This window comes from Neolamprologus brichardi, chromosome 14 (genome assembly GCF_056152115.1).
Source record: "Neolamprologus brichardi isolate AB-2024 chromosome 14, ASM5615211v1, whole genome shotgun sequence".
Taxonomy (NCBI): domain Eukaryota; kingdom Metazoa; phylum Chordata; class Actinopteri; order Cichliformes; family Cichlidae; genus Neolamprologus; species Neolamprologus brichardi.
Window position 1 is genome coordinate 4,246,413 of NC_142117.1, and position 24,389 is coordinate 4,270,801.

A 24,389-nucleotide genomic window follows, 5' to 3' on the forward strand; every position below is an offset into this window, starting at 1 on the left:
GTTCATGCAGTGAAAGTTATCAGGGTCACACAGCGTTCAAATTATATGAAATTTTTATTTCTTGAAAACTGCCTGCTGTTTATCATCAAACAATCATAGCAGATTGAATATTTATTCATAAGACTAAATAGCTTCATCGCAAATTCCTTTTTTATCTCAACTGTTGATTCACTTTGAATTTGCACTAAACACTAAAAGTCTGTAATAACTCCTAATTAGCCTCGTACAAAAAGGGCAATTACCCATAATTCAGTGTATTCTCTTTTATTACCCGTGTCCTCTGTATGACAATGATAGGTTGAAGTGATTAAAATAACTTCTCTTATACTCAGACACAATAACTTCTGTTCAAGTCAACCCCCCGAAAATTAATGAGATTACAACTTATCTTTATTTTAGTTGATTTATTAATAAAATCTATTAAGACAAAGGTATTACCATTTGAAAAAGAGATAAGGTCTCATGGTATAACACAGAAAATAGTATACTTAGTGTGATTTTTAAAAGGGTGGATGAAAGTTTCCTAACTATTTATGTTGCTACATGTTTTTCACTAACCGTACAAGTTCCCAGTGATTATTTCAACTTTAAGGCTTATTAGTTTATTTGCAAATCAAATCAACTTGTCCTTCACAATAAAATCATGTAAAAAACAAAAGAAAACCTAAACAACTGTGTTATTTCTGGTCATCCACTTGAGTCTGCAGAGTTTTTAAAGTCATTTTGTACAGCAGCAGAATATTGCTTCTAAGAATTAATATGCCAGACATTCAAAGTTTTCTTCTGTGCTAACAAATAAACACAGGATTGATTGAGTTTGGTGATGTGCTAATTTCTTTATATGCTGCTAGGAAAACAGGAAATAGTTGTAGCAATTTAATGAAAGCTGCAAATATACATGTAAATACAGTTTTAATTCTAACCAGCTTGCAAGACAATATTTGGTATGGCCACCTTTGTTCTTCAGCATAGTATAAACTCTCTTAAATATGTGTTCCTCTTCTTCTTCAGCAACATTAAATTTAAAAACTGTACTTCTGAGTTAAAATATATATTTATAATTTTAATAAATGACAAATTAAAAAGGCATGAACATTTTTTGTATCGAAAAAATATCGAACCGTGACACCAAAGTATCGAACCGAACCGTGAATTTTGTGTATCGTTGCACCCCTAATAAAAATATATAAAAGTAAAAAAAATCCATCCATCCATCTTCATCCGCTTTATCCGGGGGTAAAAAAAATGTTAAACAAAAAAGTGTCTTTTTAACATTGTTAATGAATGCCTTAAATCACAAAAGCAGTTCAGGCTTCTTGAATAGGGGTGGGTTTTTATAATCGATTTATCGATTAAAATCGATTCTGGCTTGGATAACGTAAAATCGATTCATTAAAATCCTGAATCGATTTTTTAAAATTAATTAATTTTGCCCGAAATGCCAGAATCTCTGGTGAAATCTCACAAAATTTCAACAACCACCAAACAGCTAAGACAGTAAATGAGAGCAGGAACACGGATTCTGCACAAAGACTTAAACACACAGCACGGACCCGCGGATCAGAATCAGTGAGATGTCGCCTTTCTCACGGTCGGGGCTGAAAGCCGACAGCTCGCTGATTCTGATGTTTCGGCGGGTCCGCGCTTTGTGTTCACGCCCTTTATGCGCTGATTCTAAAGCTGTTAGTTTTATCTCTCTCCAAACAATATTGACTGAACCAGCAGCAAAAGAAGATCCAAACTACGCTTCACATAAACATCGTCATGAATTCACTCTGACTTTTACTGTTTTGCTTCGACCACGATGCACAGCTCTCTCTCTCTCTCTCTCTGTACAGTTTCCTGCATTATTCGCTTGCTTGTTACACACAAGTCTACTGTTATCTACAGCGCTGTCGGCCGACGTTTTTTTCCTTTTACTTACTTCCGAAAAGAAAACCTAATTTCTGCCGTTCAATACTGAACAAATGTAAACTTTTTAAAATTATACAAAATGCAAAACGCTCAGCCGTGTCTCTAATAAAACCGCTGTAACTTCAGAGGTAACGTTCATGTGTTGATTAATGGTTTTCTTTTGTTTTTGATCTACTGCAGAATATTTTTATAAAATCGCAGGCCAGGAAAATCACCTTCATGTTTCTCTGTGTTTTATCTTCAGTTACTTTGACACAAAGGCATCTGCTGTGATGCTCACACCTTTGATAAAGTCTCGAAAGTGTCAGCTTCCTTTTTATTGATACAAAAATATGTAAATGTACTGATCTGAATTATAATATTTCTGACTGTCAAAATTTCCCAGATTCAAATCAAATTGAATCAAATCGAATTAAATCGAATCGTGGATCGAATCGATTCAGGACCTTGTGAATCGGAATTGAATCGATTCTAGAGATCGGTGACGATACCCAGCCCTATTCTTGAAGGCTGTTCAAAACTCTTCTTTGGATGTTGGCTGCTTTTTGTTCCATCCTCTGTCCAGATGAGGATGGATGGCTCTGGGGGGGCCAGTCCATCATTGACGGTGTCCCATTGTGCATTTAGCTCTACCCAGTTATGACCTTGCTTTGGGATCATTGTCATGTTCAAAAGAATGGAGCTGCTGCCAACCAGATGCTTTCTAAATGGTTCTGCACAGTGGATCAAAATCTGACCTTTTCTGCGTATGTAACCACGACGAACCACGACAGAGCGGAGACAGCATTTTACAGATGGCTGTAGACACTCTTGTACCTCCTGACCTCCTTCACATAAACCGATAGTGATTTCAAAAATGTCTAATTCTGATATATCTCTGCATAAGACCTTTTCAGTCCAGTTCTCGTGTAATTTGGTACCACAGCATTTCCTTCTTGTTTCCCTTGCTTGAATGACGGGCTTCTTGACAGCCACCCTTTCACTGAGACCATTTCTAATAAGACTACGGCAAACTGTAGATCGACCAAGTGGTCACGTGGTTCTCTCCAGTCAGGTCTTTGCTCGATTTTTCCCCCCTAATGTTTATTTTTTTATGTTTAAGGACATGACTTTCAGATACTTTACATTTGCTGTAGATAAGTTTAGATCAGCCACGTCTTCTCTTGCCCTTCACTTTTCCAGTTCCCTAAAAACGTCACACTGCACATCATGCTTATATCCCAGTCGTCAGTTTCTCGTCGAGAATCAACTCGCTGATGCGGAAATGCTATTTTATGCCTGTCGAACTGTGTTATTTTTTCATATACACAAATAAGGACTCCAGCTTGTTGACTAATAAATGAATCAGAATAAATCAATATCCAGTTTGAAGATTTTTCATTTATGCAGATCTGTGTGCATTTTGTCAGATACCTCAGAGCGCTCGAGCACCTCGGTGTAGCTATGTGACGGCGTCCCATCAGGTGCTGCTATTTTTTCACACAGCATTCATTTACAGGTCAGTATATTACATATACTGATGAGTGTCATGGTTGGCTGTGTGGCAGGAGAGCAGAAGTGGTGGACCCAAAATTGCAGGACTCAGGGAGACGTGAATAAACTGAAAACAGCTTTATTGCTGGAGGAATGATTCACAAAATAAAACTTACAAAAGCAAAACAAAACTCTAAACCGAGGTGCTGGAGGACTGGACATTACAAACACACGGCAAGTTGAGGGTGAACAGACGTTAACGACGCGACACCGAGTAGGGGAAGACTCTGGTCGTGTCCAAATTCATGGGCTGCATCCTCCTGAGGCCGCATTTGTAGACCGATTACGTCACAGCGCCGCGCCGAAGGCTGTCCAAATTCGTAGACTCCTCCGAATGCAGCCGACAAATGCGTCCTCCTTTTCCCCGAATTTGAAGGATGGGTTGGGTGTGTCCTTCTTGGCCCACCATATCCCAGAATTCATAGCGCGGCTCAGCCAAGCTACAGTTTCCGGCAATGGCGGCCGCTACTAAGTTTTAAAATTACTCTTATTAATCTTTCTGGGCCACAAAATAAACTTTAAACATATTTTCAGACGAGAATGTGGGTTAGCTCGTTGATAATTACAAATGAACACAATAACGGAGAAAGATTTCGGGTCCATTTTCGATTTTCGTGCCGTGGCGCTGACAACCGGAAATACTCTGAATTAAGGGCGGGAGTAGATCGAGAAGGCTAGACCGTCCAATTCCACAGCCGTTTACTTCCGGCCTACCTGACCTCCTGAGGACCCGGCCCACGTAGACCACGAAGGCCGGGTCCTCAGGAGGATGCAGCCCATGAATGACCACAGACACTAAATACGAGAGGTGAACGGAGCGAAGAGGAAACAGCTGGGAGACACGGCTGACGCTGATTACACTGACGAGACAGGGAGAGCACAAAGCTGAACGCACTGACATAGGACACAGACCTACAAAATAAAACAGGAAGCACACGACAGACAGAGACACGTAAACAGACATAATGACGTCACGGACAGACAGAGGGACATACGGGCAGAGAAGAATAAGCACAGGCAAGATAACAAAACCTAAACCAGAAATAATCGTCATCATCATCATCATCATTGTCGGATAACTAAAGAATCAGAATTGAATTATAATCAAAACAGTATCACCAGAGAATAAAAACTAATCCATAATGCAAAAATAAACCAAAACATAAGAAACTCAAAATGCTGGGTCGAACCGACCCAGGACCGTGACAGTGAGTCTCATTTAGCTTTCCCTGCTGACATCAATGATGCCCACACCGTCTGCCCGAAAAAGTCACCCATGTGCAAATGTTTGTTTTGTTTTGTTTTTCATTTTGATCCACCGCACAGTTTATCAAATGCTATGCATGCTCTTTGCTCCCCTGACTGCCCATCTGCTGGCTTATCCAAGGCAAGAAATAGTTGGTGGCAGATAAAGCACATAGACATGGAAATGAGCCTGCAATGGCACACATGACAGCGTAGAAACATTTATCGAGTACCACAGTGGGAAAGACGTAGATGCAAGAGAACCAAAATTAAAGAATGAATCGACCTTTTTTTTACTGATCAATTTGTCAGGGCTCTGTGTGCAGGCGGATGGAGAGGAGGATCCAAATGCGAGACTCTGAGACAGAATTGAAACTGTGAACCTTAGCTTTATTGCTGGTGATAAACAAAAACATGAACTGAACAATGACACTGAGAACTGAACACACAGGCATAATTCTGAGGGTACAACGCAACACCGAGCACAGGAAACACAGGGCTTATATACACAAGGTAGTAACGAGGGAATCGGCAACAGGAGGGAGACACAGCTGGGAGAGATCAGGGCTAATGAGACAGGGGGAACAAAGCTGCACACACTAACATAAGACAAAGACTTTCACAATAAAACAGGAAACATGAATCACAACTCAGAGTCACTGACTCAACACAGAGAGACAGAAAATGACAAATGGAACTGAACTATACATGAAACCACAATTCCTAAAACATGGATAACAGAAACATAAAACTCTAATAATAATAATCATCATCACAATCACAACAAGAGAACAAGAACACAATCCATGATGCAAAATTAAACCAAAACATAATAAACTCAAAATACTGGGTCCAATGGACCCAGAACCGTGACACAATTATAAATTACATACAGTTTGTGATGGAGCACACATAATCTAAGGGAACGAGATGTTAAGTGAATATATAATCTTTGTCTCTTCTCTGTTGGGGATGGTGAAAATGAAATAGTTTGATTACGCAAAAATTCTTTAGCCGTCGTTGTGAATACAGCGTCTGCCTGTCCAGTGGCAGGACACCCTTAGTTAAAGATCAGGCCTTTAACATCACTAATATCAGACCATAAACAGATCTGCTGAATATAAATCGCCCAGTCTCCCATGGCAACTGACAGCCATGTCATGTTGCATCAGTGGGATTACAGCAATACATCACTGTGACTGCTCCCACGGTGTTCGCGAGCACATTCAGAAGGTATCTGAATAGTGCTGTGGACTGAGACGCATATCCTGCAACTGCAGACACCGTAGAGGCAAAGACATGGAGGGAAAGAGAAGAACTGTGTGTGTCGGTGTGCTTTGGAGAGAAAAAGTGCACCTATTTTATGAAAAGGTGAGAGGGTAACAATAAATGATGAGTAGGGAAAAAGGATGTCTGCATTCGCCAGTGAAGGGTGGAGGTGCATGTGCACGGCAAAGAAATGAAGACGTATCAGTAACCAGCGTGAAGAATTTGTGATGCATATTGTGGAACTGAAATTGGCTGGGACACATCTGTCACCTTTCTGAGGACGGACGTTTTTGTCCCTTGTATGGAAGGCTAGCTGGAGATCACCATACTTCATTTCACCATTTAAAGTGTAACAGCAGGTTTAGGAATTGGGGGGAAAAGTACTGAAGGTGCAGGTGTGTTAACTTTACAGAAATTGTGACAGAAATTTGAACAGAAACAGCTTCTTAGAGGTGTCTAGAACAGCAGATGCAAGGGTTTTTCTCATCTGACATCCACAAAGACACCATCAAGACAAGTTGATCTGCACCTCTGACAGTTCGGTCCCCTCGAAATCTTTTAAAATGACACATACAAAAGCTTTGCTTTATTTAGAAGTGAATTTGGTTTTGTTTTTCTCTCCAAAATATCAGGATTACTTATCGTGCACACTTTTTGTCCCTGACTTTCAAAAGCCAAAATACGATCAAATGCATTAAAGGTTAGTAGTTAGGGTTAGGCCAACAAGTAGTTGTTGTGACACAAACTGGTTAAAGATCATTTTTATGATAATAGAGTTTATATTTTTGTCTGATCTCAGATTATTTTTGATTCTGTGTCAGATTAAATGTTAACGAGGTATGAATTCCTGCACTGATAAGTCCGAGGCACGTGATAAAGTATGCTATGCTGTTTAGTGTGGAAATCACCTAAAAGAAGGAAAAGATCCAGATATGTTGAATAAGGACACGTTAGTCTTTCTGTTGAAATGTTATCAACTCCACTACACTTTATAAAACAATTAAACTGTCATGCCCAGGGTCAATATTCTGTTGTGATTAGGGATGGGTATCGAAAACCGGTTCTTGTTGAGAACCGGTTCCCACTGTTTCAATTCCTTGGAATTGTTTGCCATCTTTGCAAACGATTCCCTTATCGATTCCAGTCGCCCCGAATGACGTCACCACGTTGCGGAGCGTCATTTACCTGACAGGAAACACGGCGCCTAAGCGGCTCAAACGCTCAAAAGTTTGATATACTTTACGAGAACGGATGACAACAGGGCAACTTGCAATACTTGCAAAGTAGATATTTCATTTAAGGAGGAAACACTACGAATATGCAAAAGCATTTGCTCACAAAACACGCGATGACCTTAAATGAATGTCGTGTTTTTAATTCCGCTCCGGACTCGTGAATCTCAACCCAGCAGCAGCGGTAACGTTTGCACGTCCTCTCCTGTTAATGCGGCAGGTAAATAATCAACTAACGGTGCAGATTATGTTAGCGCGATCTGCCTTATTACAAAACCTGCCATTACTGTGCATTTAGGTGACCATGATGAGACAGAGTCTGGCTCAGACGCTGGCAGTTCTCGCTGCAGTCTACCGGTAGCGTCTCCTTTCAGGCCAGGATAGACGAATGTCACCGAGCAGTGAGAAGTTTGTGGTCAAAGGCTTGAACCCGTTTGCCACAGCAGATGATTTTCAGTAAGTGAATGTGTTTAATTGTAGGCAGGGACATTACTGGATATTCTTGTGTAATTGCTACAGAATAATTTATGTTATACTTTGTTATTGCTACAGAAGAATATTTATTTTATTATTTTACATTTACAATTTTTTCCCCGGGGACTCTGTGACCCATTGAAGAGCCGTAGGCTGTGGATCTGTTGGGTTTGTAAGGCCATGTTACTCCTTAATTTCTATCTTGTTCAAAGAGAAGATATAAAACAAAGTTCTAAGCTAATCGACCTTAGTGTTCTCCTTTTTAAAAAGAATCGATAAAGAATCGAATCGTTAAACAGAATCGAAAATGGAATCGGAATCGTGAAAATCTTATCAATACCCTACAGCTATGTCTTCAGTGTTGGTTTCTTCAGTGTGAGCCAAAACAAACCGACTTTTCAGCGTGAAAAAACTCAACTCATGTAACCAGAGGAAACGTGTTGCAGTAAGTTTACTCTAAATATCTTTTTAGCTGTGGTTAGTTGGATGTCAGTCTTATGTTACAGCAGCTGTGTCGAGCTTGAGCTTGACACGGCAGTTTGATTAAACTAGAATCACAACATATTTTCAGCGCTACGTTGTAGTGAGATAAGTTTGTGGGTGTTCTTTCCGCAGCTTTTAACTGCTCGCTGGTTAGCTACCGTGAGCTATAAGCTAACAGCTAGCTTGGTTAATGAAGGTAGACTTCCACGCACATGTAAACACAGGTCGTCTCTACTGCTTTAACTGTTAAATCAGAAGGAAATGCTGCGGTTTGTAAGGCCATGTTACTCCTAAATTTCTATCTTGTTCAAAGAGAAGATAAAAAACAAAGTTCTAAGCTAATCGACCTTAGTGTTCTCCTTTTTAAAAAGAATCGAATCGTTAAACAGAATCAAAAATGGAATCGGAATCGTGAAAATGTTATCAATACCCATCCCTAATTGTGATGTTTTACATCTTTTGGACTGTTTTGTGTGATTGAGTTGAACTTGGTATAAAATAACAATTTTAGTTTGGAAAACCATCCACAGCTCCAGAAAATACTCATTTTCAGCCGTGCCGTTCAATATTATAGGTATGGGTAAGGATCAGACTGTAATTAGGGGTCCATTATATACATGTTCAGCAATAGCTTTGAGTCAGAATGGTTTTCATCTTCATCATGTTATATCATAATCATAATATCCTAAAAACTGCCAAAAAAACATACAAGTTACAGATAAATTAGTACCTTCTACTGTCTTGCATGTGTCATAAGAGATGTGCAAATCATTGCATTCAGTTTGCAAAATAAATTAAATATTGTTAGAGGGCAATTGTTGTGACTGCTGACTTGTACGTTTAAGAAAAAGTCTAAGTGGAAGTGGTGCTGGTGCAAAAGGAAGCTACACCTGTCTAAAAAATAAGAGAGCAACTGAAGAGCGAATGCAACGGTGAATGTTTCTTTTGAGAATAAACATCAACACATAAATTAGATATGAAGTATGACGATTGTTGTGTACAAGGCCAGTAACAGTTCCTCTGCAAGGGTGCTGTGAAAATGCAACATTTGGCAGAGGCTTGACACCACATATGAACTTGATGAATAAGCCTCTAAATGTGATGTTCCTGCATTGTCCTCACCTTCAGCTACATCCATTTATCCCCTCTTATGGGAAATGGCTCCCCGGAACGAGAGATATATTCCCCGGCACCACGAGAGTGAGAGCGCTCTACTACATAACCTCCCCCTCCCCATCTCCATCCCCCGCCTCCCTTAGTAAAAATGAATAACAAGCCTAACACATATACTGTAGTGCAGCGTATTCTTCTTCTTGCTGAAAGGCCTTGTCTCCCTTTTAGCCCTGGGGTGCTCTGCTCTCATTGTCTGACAGAATGATTAATTTGACTGAACTTCACTTTGCAAACATCCCAAGTTCACAGTCTCTCTGCACGCAGCCTTTCGCAGCAGCAGCTCGGTCAGGGCCGCGCTGTGTACGACGGCTGATTTCCTGTGTAAAAATACGACGGGGGAAATTTTTCTTATTAAGACCACACCGGGGAAAATAATCTTAAAAAGTAAAAAACAAAAAAAACCTGCCGAAAAACAGCAAACCTCAGCTGAGGTGAAGATCCAGCTCAGCACAAGTTAGCTGTGCATACGTTTACTGTAGTTAACTCCACTCTGTAACTTGAGCGCTTTCTCTTCTGAGAGACACGTTTTATTTTTCAAAGCAGCACGCTGCACAGATACTGCTGCCGTGGCAGTTTAAGCTCAAATAACATTTTGACACTTGAAGCGTACAATAAATCATAAACGTGCTGCATTGTTTCGCTTACAACGAAAAACAAAAAACGCTGAAAACTTTATATCCTCGGACATCTTCAAGTTTCCAAACATGCATCCATACATTTCAGCACTAATCAGCACTCTGAGCTTTACGCAGTCGTTTGGCAGACAGGTGCACCAGAGGGCAACACAGATTTCTTGGATAGTAGAAATCATTGATGCCCCACTGTCAGAGGCTTAAATGTAACTGGACTAATTCATATTAATGGTTTTTGGGGAATTCTTTTCAAGCATCGACTGAAGTCTGGAACCTGTGGACAAAGACTGACTTCCCCCTCCTGTGAGGATTTTTCTTCGGGGTCTTTCTGTCTTCAGTTTTGTCTTTCTTGGTTGGGTTGATACAAAGTGAATGAATTGGACACTGCAGAATATATCCCTCTTTTGTACCTCTGAAAACAGCTGGTTTGCTTTTGGGTCACTATCTATGTCCATGTGAGCAGAAAGTACAGCTCTTTACACAATTCATCCGTCTGCTTCTGTCTTCTGCCACATCATCACTAAACACCTCTGACTCGGTGCCATCAGACGTCATGCATGCCCGTGCATCACCTTGCATACACCGTGCTTTACAGGTGTTGTATGCACTGGATGAATATGGTAGAGATGGATAATGAGATGTATACCTCCTGGTGAGAGTCTCTGCCTGATGCTGTGAAGACCACATGGACCACTGCATACCCATCCCTGCTGTCCTCAGTGAACGTCTCAACTCACCATTTCAATCTTTTTCTTCTCACTGACTCAAAAACTCACTGAAAAGCCTTCAGCTAATCCAAAATGCTGCAGCAAGAGTCCTGACAGGGACTAGAAAGAGAGCAGATTTCTCCTGTTTTGGCTTCCTGTTAAATCCAGAATTCAAATTCCTGCTCCTCACATACAAGGTCTTAAATAATCAGGCCCCATCTTATCTTAATGACCTTGTAGTACCATATCACCCTATTAGAGCACTTCGCTCTCGCTCTGCAGGCCTACTTGTTGTTCCTAGAGTATTTAAAAGGAGAATGGGAGGCAGACCTTTAACCTATATATTACATTAAGAACTAACAAGGAAATAGTTCATGTCTCTCAGTGAAATCGAGTGAATTGTGCAATTACATTTTTCCCTTTGAAACATGGGAATAAAAATAATGGAACTTGGTTGCAATTTTATTTGTGTAACTGTTCTCAAAAGTTGAAATTCTGCACTTTTACTCCATATTCACCATCCAACTGTACCTCGAATCATTGTTGGTACATAAGAGAAACTGAAAACTGCCTTAGACGACTTCTTTCCTTCTTTCTGCGTCGACTCATCTGAATGCTTTACATTAATCTCGTGTTTGACTGCATTATATTTAATGGCATTCGTTTCGTTCATTACAATGAAATAACGTAGGAGCAAATTATGGGATGTACCTTATAATACAATTCAATCCAATAAATCAAAAAAGGAACCACGGGGTCTCAGTGTCACAGCGCTGCTGCGATGATTGCAGTGCTGTTCACTGTTATTAATATAAAGGCGGGAATGCTCATGCTTACTGCATCACACATGGAACTGAACAACGTGAAACGGGCCACTCTGTGTAGCAAAATAATAGTAAGTGAAATTACAGGCTCGTCTGGCTCCTGAAAGAGCAGATTTAGTCATTAGGTCGTCTTTGTGTGGAAATAAAAAGGAGCTGTCGAATCTGAACTCCTAAAGTAAAATATTATCTTTTTGTTGTTACGGTGGGCCCACCTTTTGAATATAACCAGATCACACATTGTGTCTGTCAATATTATATCCAGAGACTTCAAATTCAAGAATTAATGAAGTAGTCGAGTACAATCTTCAGTACTCTGTAATCTCCTCCTCAATGACTGAAAGGACCGACACATCCCGGCATCACACAGGCTTATAATAGCTCCTTACATGTTGTTTGTTACAGTGTTACCAGCTGGTGTACAAATTACTGCTACAATGAACAGCTCGCTGTCCATGATGAGAATGACCAGGACGGAGCCCCGAACAATCCTGCTCTTTAACCCCAGCTGAGAATGAAACAGGTTCATGTGAACGGAGGGGAAACGGTTCTTTAACCCTTTAAGACCTACCATAGAACCAAGTCCGCCAGAGCTTACTTTATATTTTTACATGTTGTGGAGCCATTTTTGGGAGCATTTCAAGTTGCTATACATCAATACAACCATTATAGCCCAAATTCTAATAATATGCATGCATTAAGTGCATAGTAATTACATAAATTGCAAAAAAGTGCAATAAACTACAAAAAAATTGAAAATCGTTTTTGTTTTTTTAACATATATTTCTAGTTAGAGAAATTTAAGAGGCTTATCCCTCAAAACTGTAAATACAAAAAAGTTGCACAAAATAGTTTCCCACCACAGGAAATTTATTTTGAGTCTCTTCATAGTTTTATTTTTGAAATACACCAATTTTTATACACTGCAGGAAAAAAGAAAATAAATATTATAGTGCAAATTTGCAAAAAAGCAGCATATGCATCAAAATAAACTATTTCCAGCAGTGCAATATGAGTCCTAAGCATCCCAGAAACGACACAGAAAGTCATAAAGTCAAACATAACTTTTAAAAACACCAGTATAGGCTCATGAAGCTCTGATGGTAAAAAACTACATTTCCGCAAAATGACGTCACTTCTGGTTTCGGGCAGGTCATGGCGGACATGCAATAGTTCACGCTGATGGACGTAGGAAGTGTTACGAACAGCTGATCGGATCAGCAAAGCGTGTTTCTGGAATATTATGTTTTTGTTGCTGCAAGTGCTTTTTATGCAGTTTTTGCAAAGCTATATGTGGAAGGAAACTGTGACCGAGGACAAGCTGATGGCATAAGATGTAAGTACAACTCCTCCGTTTCATATGCAAAAAAATTATTGCGCTAGCTCACGTGGTTGCAGAGCTACCACGATTTAAAAATAGTTACGCAAAACGGAGCGTGCCCGCTCTGACCGGCTTTAAAGGGTTAAACTTCCTTCAGATGGATGAAGACGGGGCTACATGGGTCGTTTACTAAAGCAGATTAAATGCACTGTGGCCGTGTCATGGCTGACTATGTGATTAACAGCAATATTAAACTTCAAACTAATGAAAGACCTGTATGTCCATGTAACACTTCAGTAGATCAGAATGTAAAAGTTCTTTCCCTCCAGTGAGAGTGTTGCTACAGAATAAAGAGTCGAAGATAAAGCAGCTATTAAAGCATAAAGCAACGCAAAAGACAGGAGATGTGAAAAAATGAGGTGAAGGAATGAAAAGAAAAAGCTCGGTGACTTTAAGAAGGGCTGCAAAGCTGAGCTTGACGCCAAAGAGAACAGAAATAGAAGCAATTAGGACAGAAAATGGCTGATGTAGAAAGCAGCAACAAAACCAATATACTAGTTGCCAATTCTTGATCAGGACTTCAAGGCGGACCGATAGTCTAAAATTAGACATCGGGGCCAAAATCATGCTTGAGCTACGCTTTAACACGAATAAAGTCGAATAAAGACTTTACAATGGCTGAGCTCTTATTAGTTATCTGTAAGTAGGAAGGTGTGTGTGGGAAGCACTTGTCTGGTCTCCTGCTGTTGCTGTGCAGCTGCTATAAGAAGCTTTAAAGCAGAAAAACAACACGCAGCCTAAAAATGATGAAGAACAGCGGGTACGGTACAGCTTTAATAAAGCCATAGGTGATATTCTAACTATTTAACCCACAACATCCTGACTGCTGGTCAGTCTCTCACTACACCACTGAAGGGAAGTCACTGTGGGAGTTATTGTTACAGCTGAGTCCTTTCCTCGGTGACAAAAATAAAATAGAAGGAAAAATGAATGAATCTGGTGCCAGGTGTCATATTTGTGACACCCCCACCCAAATCATCTGTGCAATACAATGTTAAACAAGAAATTGAAAGGACAAATTAATATTTAACTAACTTTTCACAATGCTTAACAAACACTCCATTTACGAGGAAAAAATGTGAACTTTCTGGCAATTATTTCTTGGTCCAGGAAGCTTGAACATTTAATAATAAAGCAGAACGTTTCTGTCTACCAGTGACTCTAGCATGAGTTTATATTTTAAACTCATAAAGATTGGACAGTGCTGGGCTCCGGCTGTGTAACATTACATAAATCAAAGTCAAAGACTACAGTATGTGTAGGAGCTCACTAGAATCAACAAGCTCGGTTCACGTCTACTCGACCTTCTTGCTGTGTGACCCGTGTTTGCTCACCTGTCTGCTTTTGCATTATCCAAAGAGAAAGAGGCAAAGTTAAGTTGCATGATGCAAAAATTCCTTCAATCTCCAAATGGTCCTGAAGTTTTAAACATTTTGAGAAACATATTCAAAAGTTGCAAAAAGAAGCTCACACACATTTGAATTTATTAGATACTAGTTCCAATTACTTTTATGCAGACAGTGATTTTCCCTCATGTAAATCACCTTGGAACCTCATGGCCATAAGCGACATGCACAACACTTCGGTCCCTAGTTCTATTCATTTAACCCATTCACTCAGTGAAGCAGTGGGCAGACGGTACTTTGCTCAAGGGCACCTTGAACTCCCGACCTTGAAATCATGGGGCAAACACTCTACCTGCTGAGCTCCCTGCCAACAAAGATGCAGGAATAAAATGTGGGATAAAAACCTATCAGGGTGCACCATTACAATTACAATGTGCTCAACAGAGATGGGCAGTAACGCGTTATGCGTTACTGTAATCCGATTACTTTTTTCAAGTAACGAGTAAAGTAAGGGATTACTATTGCAAAAACGGTAATTAGATTACCGTTACTTTCCCGTAGGAACGCTGCGTTACTGCGTTACTAAAACCGTGATTTTTTTGCGAGAATGTCTCATGACAGTGACGTAAGCGAGTGCGACGTTCGTGACAACAGCTGTGTGCAGATCAACAATGGATCATATATCGAGTGCAGAGAGAGTATGAGCGTGCAGCGTTTAAAGCGTGGAAGTACTGACCTTACTTTGAGTTTGATTCCATAAAAAGAGACAAAAACATTAGTGTCCGTTGTGCGTGGGAAGAAAACTTCTTTTTACAGCGAAAAAACCCCTAAACTTCCAAACAAGCACCGAGTAGCTACGACGTAATGGGAAACTCACAGAGAAACTCGCGGATTCTTCCACTGACCGCTGCACACCTGCACCAGGGTAAACCTCCGCCTACCCCACTCCTGCTTTACAGGTGAAAATAGAGCAACAGGACCGCTAGTCTTTGACTTTATTTATTTTCTGCTGTGTTTTACTTGCATCTATTTGAAAGACTGAGTGTAAACACACAAAAAAATATTTTATTTTATGTGCTGGAATGTGCAGAAAATAGGTTTAAATATTAAACAAATTTCTTCCAGTCAGAGAATGTTGCATATAATTAAATTTTTGCTTGATGCATAAAGTTAAAAGATTAAAACTAATAAAACAAGTTTTAAAAAGAGACTTTTCCATTTGATTACATTTTGTATGATGGATTATGTAGAAAAAGTAGAATTGGGCTGAAAGATCTATCGCTTTATCACCTATTCAGTAACTAATTACTTTTGAAAATAAGTAATCAGTAAAGTAGCGGGATTACTTTTTTGGGGAAGTAATCAGTAATTAGTTACTGATTACTTTTTTCAAGTAACTTGACCAACACTGGTGCTCAAGAAACTAAACATGTTTAAGTTCTGATGATTTTACCATTAAATCATCTTAAAATAATATATAAGTGTAGACATAATAAGCTCCCTATAAGTGTTCTGTCAGCTTGTGGTTAGTAACTTAGCTTATTTTTAATGTGTGCATATATTATATAGATGTATGTTGGTAATGATTTTGTGTGTGTGTGTTTTAAAGTCTAAAGTCAGGGGCAGGGATTTTAAATGACCTTAGGCTATAAATGCTGTGGTGTGTTTTATGCAGTTTATGTGGTTTATGTCACATGCAGCACTTGTTCCTGTGTAAAAATAACACCAAGTATTTTAGGACCTTATGACCCAAAATGACATTTTTGAGTTTTAAAAGATGATTTTTCCTTTTTTCAAGCTGAAATATTTGCTTTTCTCTGTCAGTAAAATATAAAACACAAGAAATGACTTTGTGCTCAGATCTTTATGGCTGAAGATAAAATCTGTATTTTCTAAACCCTAAATTCATTTGATAGGTCAAAGATACGCAGGTGTTTTTCCAGCTGCTACATATATGTGAATATATTTTGTCTACATAACTTTAAACAGAACAGACACTAAACAGTAACTGTTTTAAAAACAAAGAAATTAATCATTTCAATTTTGAGAAATTTAACAATCCTATCATCAGGCTTGGTGTCATATCAAACAGCGAACTAGTCATTTACTGAAAATGATCTGCAATGTGACCATACCTCCTATTTTAATCCCCCTCAGTGCTATGGTCATATGATTTCACTTGTCTGTGATAATGAGCCATCACTGGTCAATACTGGTCTTCGTGGCTTCATCAAACAATAACACGCTTGCACAAAAATAGCCACAGTATGAAAAAGCAGACTCAATTTTCATGAAGCTGCTAAACAAGTCTTGTCACTGGAGGAGCATGGGTAATGAGAGTTACAAATCCCAAAACACACGGCACTCAGAGAAATGGAGAGAAAAATGTCAGCAAAAAAGAAATAAATAAATCAACAAATCAATAAAACCTGTGATTTCCACCGAGGAAAGGGAGACAAAAAGCCTCACTGTCTTTGTTCCACTTCCAATTAAACTGCTTAGGGAATCGAAATTGAGTTCTCTTGTTAACATGTGTGAGTCTGTCTCAAAGGGAAGCAGAGCAAAGAATATCAGACAAGTGCAGGGCTTGCTGATGCTTGACACCAAAAGTGCAAAGCTGATGGAAACCACATCCTGTCTAAACAGTCCTTCTGTAACTTTGGCTTATGGTGGGGTTTGTTATTTCAGTCGCTTCTCTAAGGAAGATTCATAGGAATGAGCGCAGGTGGGAAAGTAATCTTATGGCTCATAGAACCCCATTAACCAGCCTGGCCTGTGCTCCATTTCACTCTTGGATAAGTCTGGGAATGAATGATTTACTTGGGAAAAGAGAGGAAGGGGAAGACAGAGAAGTTAAAAAACAGAAAAGTGAGGGGTGAGTAGCAGACGGACTTTCTAATAGGAAACCAAATGTAATACACCGCCATCCTGAATTCTTCAGCCATGAATTCAAATAAGAAAAAAAGAGACGGGTGGAAGAAAAATCACGAGCAGACGGGGGTTGGTTACATTAGAGCTTAAGTCAAACATTTCAAGGACAGATTACTATCGAGAACTCTCATTGTTCTCGTCTTCCTTCAAGCAGGTAGCCTCCTCGAGTTACACTAATCCCAGCATCACTGTTCATATAGCCCCTGTTCAAGCAGGAAATGTACTTGGGCCCTGTGAAGTAACATTTAGACCATGTCCAAAGCTAGCATTGCTGCTGTGACCTGCAGTGGGCACCACTTTGTAAATCCTCTTATTCCTCTGTGCTCTGTGTGAGCTGATTTTCTGTGACATTCTTTTTCTAGTTTCACAATAAGACATTTCAGTGAAAATGAGACAGCTTTTAAAGTGCATTGCAGATATGGCTTAGTCCAGTGGTTCCCAAACTTTTTTTGCTGGGCCCCCCTTGTTTTACAAGAAAAATGTTCGCGCCCCCCCCTCGCGCACGAACACATCCTCCAACCACACACACCCATATTTTGCTCCATTGCGGTTTATTTCACACCTCAAACATTTAGTAAACAATTAAGCAAATACAAGTAATCTGCAATAAATTACAGGTAGTAAGAAAATAAACTACTAAGTCTTTTACGCTACGTCCGCACCTACACGGGTATTTTTGAAAACGCAGCTGTTTCGTCCACGTAAACGGCGTTTCGAATCCCGAGAACGGAGATTTTTTAAAACTTTTTTGCATTTACGTGTGGACGAGGAATACAGAGTTCTTCACACAACGTCAAAGGTATGTGCCTTTTTCCATGTCACGCTGTGTGCCGCGTTATTGTTTACATGAGATGAACTGCAGAATAGCAGATAGAGACAAAATACTGTTAATCTGACTATCTGCAGGTTTTACACACAGTTACTGTCCCTCCATTTAGAAAGGCAGAGGCGTCATGGTGTAATTATTTTACATTTAGTTGTTTGTTTTTTTCCTGTGTAATAATATTCAACATTGCTATCAATACATTTTTCAAAAAATCCCTGTGCAAAATGGGTTCAAAAACATAAACAGATGTGGGATGCTGTTTGTCTGTGATTTGAACCGGGGGAACAAATCCTGGCAGGATCAGCCTGATGTTATTTGTATCCCGCTGTAACTTTACTGTATAAAGAGCAAACATCTCCAAAATGTCAGGAGTAGTTAGTCATTACAACAAGTGTTTGTGAACTAAAAATCAAGAATGTGGGATACTGTTTGTCCGTGATTTAAACAGCCCAGCGCTGCTCCCAACGAAGGGAAAACCAATCCAGAGGGAGTCTCTGGACTCTGGCCTGGATCAGCAGATGGATGGATAAAGTTGTGCTTTATGATTTTTGTTCAAAATCAAGATGAAAACTTGGTAAATGGCCTGTATTTGTATAGCACTTTACTTAGTCCCTACGGACCCCAAAGTGCTTTACACATCCAGTCATCCACACATTCACACACTGGTGATGGCAGCTACATTGTAGCCACAGCCACCCTGGGGCGCACTGACAGAGGCGAGGCTGCTGGACACTGGCGCCAATGGGCCCTCTGACCACCACCAGTAGGCAACGTCTTGCCAAGGACACAACGACCGATAGTGTCCAAGCCGAGGCTCGAACCGGCAACCTTCCGATTACAAGGCGAACTCCCAACTCTTGAGCCATGATCGCCCCTTGTAGTTATGCTGGCATTGTGGCATCAAAGATCACAGCAATGGCCAAAGATGTTGCTGTGATCACAAGAGAAATGATTTGCATTTCTTAAAATATCTCAGTATCTTCTTAAAAGACCAGCAGAACAACATTATCACGACGCTATTTGTGTTTTCAGTGAATGAACTGAAATGCGTTTGGTGTCATTGCTGTGGTTTTATGAATAAAATGTGTCAAAGTTAACTAAATCCCCATGACCCTGAGCTCGTGCACTTAGATCCCAGGCTCAAAACTAAAAAAGAATAGATAAATAAAAATGTGTGCATCTGACAAAAACACTCTGGGAACCCTTTCAGGCAATGAAGCCATTGGCTTGACAAATATAGCTAAACTCTAACAAACCATACTGCCAAACACATTATCAATAAGCCTGAAAGATGGGATAATTAGGCTGGCAGATGTGGCTGGTGACATCTCAAGGTGACACGCTTTTCATTTCCGCTGTGTTGAAGGAAGGTTGAAGGGACCACTGAAGGGGCCGCCGTTGCCAGAGATTCAAAATAAGATGCCAGAAAAGTTCTGCTGATACTGCTGTGCTTGCGTGGTCACAAGGCCATATGCTCCGACTTTAATTATGAGGGACTTGGGGAGAGAGGGACTCTGGGTTGAACTATGAATCACTGCCACTCTGTATGCCCCAAAAGCCCTGTTCTACTGGATTTAAACTGCGCCCACGCAGGTCTGCCACCGTCTATAAATAGACGCCATGCTGATGAATGTATTAAATAGACAGCTGATAACACGGTTCATTCCTATATACCCTTTTTCAGCTTAATAAAATCAATACATTCAGAATGTTTAGTGTTATGTGAAAAGGATTAAATGATTGTTAGTATAACCTGACCTGATGCATCCAGCCCTTTAAAATGTGGAAGCAGAAAAAAGCAAATGTCAAGCTACAACTCGGTGCCGAATCCTCCAGTTAACAACTGGAAGTTTACTACTTGAATCTGTGTGTGAAGGTGGGTGTAGCTGGAGCAAAAAGTCAAACTTAAATTAGTGATGTGCTCTTGTCGCCCTTCAGCTGCCTCCAAAGACAAACAACTCAAAGTCCAAACCTTTTGATAGAGAGTCCTGCTCCACAGTAGATCACTGAGGTTATTACTTATCCACCCAGCATTGTCCTGCTGTAGCACACGACTGGCACTGCGGTCTAAAGCTTTTACAAATATTGAAAACTAGGCCTTAAGTCGAGCATGTATACTGAAACTTTGAACCCCCGTGAGGTCTAAAGCAATCCTCCTGTTCGGTGACACAAACCTGCCTCTTACAAGTAGGGCAGGTCTGTGTCACCGGGACCCCCAGCCTCGGCTCTTTTCCCCTCAGGTAAAAGCTGTGACCCCCAGCTGTATTAATTATCCCGTCCAATGTTGTCAGCTAATTAACTGACACTTAACACGGGAACCGGCTGGGGCAACTCAATGCAATTAATCAGTGTTGAGAAATAAATTAAAATCCTTCCTACACATAATTACTATAGAGTTTCTGCTTCCGCTGAATTTTCACTTGAAGTTTACGCAAACAAAAATGCCTCACAGCTTTAGTTTCGACTCGCTAAAGTAGCCAACGGGAAATGTAATTAACTAAAATGTGCATGTAAAATGAAGAGCGACCACTCAACCTAACCCCATGCAAGCTGGGGCACCTGGAGAGAACCTGCACATGCACAGGAAACACATGCATGCATGCATAGACTGCACAGAAAGGCCCCCGGCTGGTGGATTTAAACCCAGGAGCTTCTTCCTGTGGGGCAACAGTGCTGCCACTGGCAGAAACATTCCTAATCCTGAAGATATTACAGTTGATACTGCAGTTCGAGAGGCTGATCATAAGCTTACACTCTGGAATGAGCTTTTCCAAAAACATAATATCATTCATTTTGATACTTTTTTTCTTAACGTGTGTTTAAAGGAAAATCTATACAGCATATTCAGTAAATGATGCTGTAATATGACCTGTCATATGTTAAAGGACATATGACCTGGAACACGTCCTTTAACATCCCAATGTATCCCTCTTTATGCACTCTTTGCATTTATGACCATCATGACAAACTGGTTGAATGTCAACACGCTCTAAAGGAACTGACAAAAAGGGAGCGAGGAGGAGGAGAAAGACAGAGAAGCACTTAGGAAACGAGACCCGTGGAGACTGACAAAGCATAAAACTAGTCCCGCACAGAGGGAAGTGACAGGGAGTGTCATACGGTTGCAACCCCCTTGGCGGGGGAAGCACGGCTAAAGTGCAGTAACATCACCAGGTCAAAGCACAGCACAGTCAAGGTGCGACTGCTACAGAGTGCGCTGTAATTTTGCACGTGTGTGAAAAAAGTGTACGAAAGTGAGACTAACTGATCAGACTGGGATGACAAAGCTATAGCAGCGACTGTGTTTCTCCCACCAAAGCCCATCCCCCCACCGTGGGGAAGGAGGGAAGGGGGAGGAGAAGGATATGATGACAAAGCTGGTGAAATGATGGGCTGCAGATGCCCTTCACCAACCTCTGAAGATGAACAGCTCCATCCGGGAGCCACTGATAAAGAGACTTGTTCTGCAGAGGGTCGTGAAGGTATTTCATCGTTTATCCTCTGGCTGCCCTGAATTAGAGCCGCTGCTGCTGCGGATCCATCCTGATCAGACATATTGACTTCCACAACTGTACATGTGACGACTCGTCCTGAGAGTTATTTATTATGAAATGCTACCCTACACTTCTGCTCTACTACAATACTGCTGGCGGTTGTATTGTTTACACTGTCTGTGTGTGTGCTCGAGTAGAAAAGCACTATATAAGAATCAGTCCATTTAGCACTAAGGCAGCATGATGTAATCTGATTATTTTGGTTTCTTACCTCAGACTTTAGTAAAGCAATCATTCCCAAATCCACAAGCAGTGTTGGGGAGTAACGGAATACATGTACCGCCGTTACGTATTTAAAATACAAAATATGAGTAACTGTATTCCGTTACAGTTACCGTTTAAAAAGGTGGTATTTAGAATACAGTTACTTTGTTGAAATAAATGGATTACACGGCGGTACTTCCCTGTTTCATATTGTGGCGGGTCAGGACTGTTTGGGTTTTGTTTGGCAGCTACGTTCTGTTGTTCCAGGCGGCAGCGTTACGGTTGCCATGGTTACAGGGTGACACTCTCTCTCTGCGTGTTTCCTGGGTGAGAGAGCACCTTTTTGTTGTTGTGCTAAGCTAACAGGCAGAATGCTACAGGTATAGCTCTAAAGAATGTAGCATCATGGGCAGTGTAGTCCGTGCTGCAGGGAGAATGGACTGCCATACACGTTATGTGTCTGTGAGCGAGGGAGGGAGAAAAAGGAAAAGTACGAACTGTCATCGAGCAGAAACGGGAGCTGGAAGCATGTAAATATAATAATAACCACTGCAGCCAAGAAGAGAGCCTGACGAGCCCAGCTGTAAGTAAGCTATTAAGACTCGACTGTACACCGTGTTCGTGTTTTCCTCCAAAAACAATAAGTTCTGTTGGAGCAGCCTTTCAACGCCTCTCTCTGTCTCTCGCTAGCAAAGTTGACCCAGACAACAAAGTAAAGCTAGTTTTCAGCTACGAGCCGACACAGAACCCACCGTATTAGCCAGAGGTCCCTTTACTACGGTTCGGAGCCGCGGACCTTCAGTAACAGTAATAAATCACAGCAATAGTACATTCATGTAGTTGTAAACAGCATGATAATATATTAAGTAATCCAAAGTATTCAGAATACGTTACTCTCATTGAGTAACGTAACGGAATACGTTACAGAATACATTTTGGGGCATGTAATCTGTAATCTGTAGTGGAATACATTTTAAAAGTAACCTTCCCAACACTGTCCACAAGATAAAGTTCCAAACCTTCACAGGTGTGTTGAGGTGTGTGTGGTCTGACCCATGAGTATTAAGCAAAAGAAGGGATTAAAATTCAAAAGATTTCCACATGAATGCATGACGACCATTACAATTAATATATGATATATGAATGTGAAATGTGCCTCTGTGCAGTGTAAGTGTCCTTCTTTCTGCTTCTCCATTAAAAACTAAAGGAAACAGAATTTAAATGTACAAGTTTTAAAGTATACTGCCTGACATGATCCCTTTTGTCTTGTATGACGAGGTTGGAGGGGTGTAATAGTGTTTGTTTGAGTGACAGCTGCTAGCAGGGGAACAAGAGAAAAAGCAAACTTACAGTAACCTTACATGTCAGAGGCTGACAGTGTCAACAGTGTGCTGTTTAAGAGGAAGGCCCACAGCAGCTTTGAAGTAGACTGAGGGGAATTCTGAGTGTTTGCAGGGTTTACAGATGCAGACCAGCAGCTAATTAACTGCTAACCTGGAGACTGAGCACATTCAAAAAGCCTGAAGTATAGAAGTTCAGATGCGTGTTGATAAGTTAGGTAAGGACACTTTAGCTGGAATGATACATGCAAAAGCCTGAGGGTGCCTGAATACTTTTAGGACAATCACATTAACGGTGGTTAGCACAGTCACCACACACCAGTGCTGTCCTGGGTTTTTGGGGAGTTTGCATGTTCTTCTTGTGCTTGTGTGGGTTCTTTCCAAGTATCCAGCTTCCTCTCACACTCTCACATGCAAGTCAGGCTAATTTGCTGTAGGTGTGAGAGTGTATGGTGGCTCTTGCCCTGTAACAGCTGGAACAGGCTCCAGCTCTCACGGACACTAAATTGGACAGTTCAGAAAATGCATGGATGCATGGTGTGACCAAACGTAACCAGCTGCTAAAACACTTTGTGTTCAGGTCGTATTTGTTATGAGACGTTTAAAAGAGGACTGCAGAGGTGAGAAAGTGAAAACGAGTTTTATTCAACAAGCTGATGAAGTTTAACAAAGACTGTAAACACAAACTGCAGGATGGCAGGTGCACAGGCAGGGTGTCTGTCACAGGAGGGTGAGCAGACAATGTGAAAAAGACCAGGCTATATATGCAAGGGAGAAGCGAGTGCGAACAAGACGCAGGTTGTGCAGAGAATCAAAAAGGAAAGAGAGCAAAGCAACCAGAAACAAGTCGAGAGCTTTATTACCAAAATAAAATGGACAAAGACAAGGAAACATGGGAGTACTCTGAAAAGGATATGAGGAAGTATATCAATTAAATCATAGCAGGGAGAGCTGAACAAACCCATCAAGAAGAAACCTGTGGTTCACTACATCCGATACAATTAAATTTGAGTCATCTAAGTCTGTGTTTGAACCTCCTATGATTTGATAACGGTCTAGTGCTGGCTCCATATGTGATTAAAAAATGAAACTGGAACGACCTCTGTGTTCATTTCGTTGTTTCTCAAAAATTTCAGATCTTCATTTTATTATTGTAGCATCAGGATAAGCGATTGCACCACTTTAATGAATCTGCTGTTAATGAGCTTCATACTGTTGCATATAAACGGCTGATTACAGCATATTGATTTGATCCCATTATGCAAAGAAAATTCAAATTATCATTGGCTGTGGGATAAAAGATGACTTAAGTATAATTTGGTAT

General features: G+C 40.6%; 1 protein-coding gene across 6 annotated transcripts in view; it reads right to left on the bottom strand.

Annotated features, from left to right (window-relative positions):
• The window catches only part of astn1 (astrotactin 1), a 559,446-nt gene that overhangs the window by 213,986 nt on the left and 321,071 nt on the right, over positions 1-24,389 (bottom strand). The window lies entirely within an intron of this gene.